This window comes from Octodon degus, unplaced genomic scaffold (assembly GCF_000260255.1).
Source record: "Octodon degus isolate 3935 unplaced genomic scaffold, OctDeg1.0 scaffold00103, whole genome shotgun sequence".
NCBI lineage: Eukaryota > Metazoa > Chordata > Mammalia > Rodentia > Octodontidae > Octodon > Octodon degus.
In genome coordinates, this window is record NW_004524679.1 from 8705870 (window position 1) to 8710147 (window position 4278).

A 4278-nucleotide genomic window follows, 5' to 3' on the forward strand; every position below is an offset into this window, starting at 1 on the left:
GTTGTTGAATATTATAGGTGTGTAAACTCAGCAAAATATTCCAAAAGAGTCAAGTAGCCCATAATAGCATTGGGTCCTCTGTTTAACTGGCAATGTCAAAAATTATTGACCTGAGTCCCCCACAGCTCAACCTAACAACATGGTTTTACTTCCTATATTTCGTCTTCTTACTTTTCCACTGGGTGGTTAAGACCAAGGTAAAGCAGGACCTGTGCAACAAGAGTTGTAGCTTTTTGGTCTGAGAAGGTCAGTGAAATGCACTCAGGATTTATTCTGAGATCATGTACCTCAGATTGTAGAACCTTTTCTAGTTGCTGAATGTGCAGCATTACTGTATTTATTTCTTCCTGTTCTTTTTTCATAATGTGTGAGTTCACAGCTACAAATTTCCCTCTGAGTTCTTTCATCATATGCCTTAAATTCCCATAAGTTGTTTTTGAATTTTCATTTAATTTTAAATATTATTGACTTACTTGTTTAATTTCTTCTGTGATCCATTGGGTGCTGAGTAGAGTGTCATTTAATTTCCATGTATTTAAGGTGTTTTTGTGGTTTCTTTTGTCATTTATTTCTTGTTTCATTGCACTGTCGTCAGATAATTTGCATGGGATAATTTCTGTTTTCTTACATATACTTAAGCATAACCTATGGACCACTATGTGGTCTCTTTCAAAAAATGACAAATGTGCAGCTGAGAACTATGTGTATTCAGCTGTATTTGGGTGGAACACTCTTTATGTGTCCTCCAGGTCCTCTTGTTTCAAACTCTCATTCAGTTCAATTATTTCCTTGTTAAGTTTTTTTTCTAGTTGACCTATCTTTTGGGGATAAGGTGGTGGCGATGTGTTCTGTTGACATTGTGGTATTGGACATTAGATTTTTCATTTCCACTAAGATTTGCTTTATATAGTTGGGTGCTCCCGTGTTTGGTGCATACATATTCATGAGTGTTACATTTTCCTCTTGAATTTTTCCCCTAATCAGTATAGAGTGGCCTTGTTTATTTCGCTTGATCGTTCTTGGTTTGAAATTGAGACTGTCTGAGAATAGGAATACTACCCCTTCTTTTTTCTGAGGTGTTGAGGAATGTAGTATTGTGTTCCATCCTTTCACTTTCAGCCTAGTAAGGTCTTTTTTTCTTACATTTTCAAAACAAATTGTTAGGACAGTTTCAATAATTAACACATCCCATACATTCTTCTTAGTAGTTAATTACTGTACAAGATTTGGACTTGATATCCTACTTACAAACTCCATTAGAGCAAATCCTTCTATTCATTAAATGAATGTAACTATATATCTATTCTAACCAAATTGAATACACAGATACAAAATGGATATTCATTAGTATCCACTTTTTTTTATAAGTTCCATCATTTAAATATTATAGGTGTGTAAACTCATCAAAATATTCTAAAGAGTTCCGTGTTCCATAATAGTATTGGGTCTCCCGCTTCACTGGCAATGTCAGAAATTGTTGACCTGAGTCCCCTGCAGCTCAACATAACACCTTGGTTTTACTGCTTATACTTTGTTTTTATGCCTTTCTGTTGGATGGTTGAGACCAAGGTGAAGCAGGACCTATTCAACAAGAGTTGTTGTTTTTGGTCTTAAAAGGTCAGTGAAATCTCCTCAGGATTTATTCTGAGTTCCTATACCTAAGATTGTAGAACTTCTTTCAGTGTCAGCCATGTGGAAGAGTCATGGATTTTGCTCTGACAATGTGAATGGAATAAGGATTTTTTTTTTGCTCGGAATGCCTTCAGGTCAGGTTTGTCTGGCTTGAGTTGTGGGGATCAAACTACAGCAACCTTAACCTGACTGCTTTCTTGAAGCAGCCACTTAAAGAACTGAACTAGGGGGCAGGATCCTCAGCCCATGAATGTCTTTATGAGTTAAATGCTTCTCTTATACAGGATATTAGTGGATTTTGTTTACTAATGCTGTGGGCCAGTCTATTTCTCTTAATTGGTGAATTGAGTCCATATTAATTTATGGTTAGAATTAGGATGTGTTGACTTACGATTGAAATGTTATTTACCTGCTGCGGTTTACTACTTTTTCTCCTGTGATTAATTTCTTGCCCTATTTAGTTGGATACTTCTGATCTCATTCGTGTAGTTCTGTTCATTTTGGTCTCTCTCTATAGAACATCTTTGAATAACCTGTGTAGGGTTGGCTTTGTCATCACGAAATTGTTTACCTCTTTATATCATGAAAGTATTTCACTTCTCCATCAAACATAAAAGTATATTATTCTTGTGCTGAATTTCTGGGATCTTGACTATTATATGTCTGAGTGTGATTTTAATTAGGTTGAGGTTTCTTGGCGCTCTATATGCTTCAGTTACCTGAATGTCAGATTGTTTCCTCATATTTGGGAAGTTTTCTGATATTACTTTTGTCCACAATTTCTAAATGTTATTTGTATTGACTCCTTCCTTCTCATTGATGCCTATTAGTCTCATATTGTTCTTCTTTGCATGATCTTGCAGGAGATGATGTATTTTTCCTGCATCCTAGTTCTTTTTAAAAGATTCTTTCTTACCTTCTCGCTAGCTGCACCAGCTTCTTCAAGATCTGAAACTCTGTCTTCACTTTTATTTAAATGTTTTTATAAGCTTGTAATTGAGATTTTAGTTTCCTCTCTGTCTCTTTTATTCTGCTTCATGCAAACTATTTATTTCCTGTATTTCTTATTCAAGGAATCCGTCATTTGTCTAATCACCTCTATTTTATTTAATGAATGTTTTCTTTAGAAGCAGTTCTGAATTATTTTACTGCAGTGTATTCTTCAGATTGGTTTTCCTCCCTATGTTTCTGTAGTTGATTCTTTACTTCAGATGCTATGAGTTCTGAGAATTGTTTTTTTCTTTTATTTCAGAAAATAATTACCCTCCGAGTTCCTCTGTGTCTTTCTGCTGTTGCTTATTTACTATCAATGCTATCAAATCGTACATTTGAGTTGAGCTAGTAGAAATGAATTCTGCTCTGAGTACCTCTGTGACTTTCTGCTGTTGCTCATTTACTATCAATACTATTAATTCATACATTGCAGCTTAGCTATTGTCCTCTTCACTTGTTCAGTGTGGGTATTGAGTTTCCTCAGTATGTTTCTGCATTTTTTTTCTGCAGATGTTAATAATTCAGGGATTTATTTTTTCATTTCCCATCTGCGTTGTTCTATACCTTTCTGCAGCTGTTTCTTTATTTTAGAAACATTCATTTCATTGCTTTCAGCAGTGTGATTCCCCGTTTGTACTGGGTTACTGTCCTCTGCACTTGTTATGTTTGGACTTGTGTTCTGACATTTCATTTTGCTCCTTATCAATGTGATTTTTTGTAGCAATGTCTCTGACCTTTGTTGTAGATCTTTGTTGCACTTTTAAACTTAGCACCTACTGAAATCCAGTTGCATATCTACAAAGTTTGGATTTTTCCAGTTGTGCCTGGCTTGTGTCTGGCTGCTGTGCTCAGCTCATTCCTTCTGCTTCACTTGGGGGTGGACCAGTTGTGCCCCTCTGGCAAGATATTCCACTCTTGGACTAGCTTAATGGTTCTGTCCCCTGCACTCTCTGTAGTGTTTATAGCTGCAGAATTTCATCCCAGTGCTTTATGTGGGGCCTGGGCTGAATCGGGGGGGGGGGACACTGTGGAGTAGGGTGTAGATGCAATCTTTTCCACAAACTAACTGGGCCTGGGTAGTACTGGATCTGAGTTATGCAGGAACGCTACAGAAATTCCTACTCGTTGGCTAAGGTTGGGGGGACTACGAAATGGTGGTGAGGCATCACAAGCTGGTGAAAGTCGGTCTCACTCATGCTATGCCTGTACTGGTACTGGCAGGTCCCGCCAGCGCAGGGTAGCCTGAAGCTCTCCCACACACTTACCAGGCTTTGGCTACAACTGGATCTTATCTTTGAATAAAAAGACAAGAAGTAGAAGAGTAGAATAAGAAGGGAGGAGAAATATATATTACTTCAGACTAGCAATCTTAATGAAATGACACCTTAATTAAAAGTAGAGAATATAGCCATGAATACATACATAATTTTAGTCATTCAGAGCTGTTGCAAAAACTACAATAAATGCTGGTGCTAAAGTTTGATCCATCAGAAAGGCAGACACACAAATACATTGCACTGCATTTTCTTAAACTGTATCTGACCCTGTCTGATTTCTTTTTCTTCTTTTCAAAGTTTTAGGGATAAACATATAGCAATGAGACAGTTTCAAATCAAATCGAAAGTACAGTTTCAACAAATAATACACTGCATA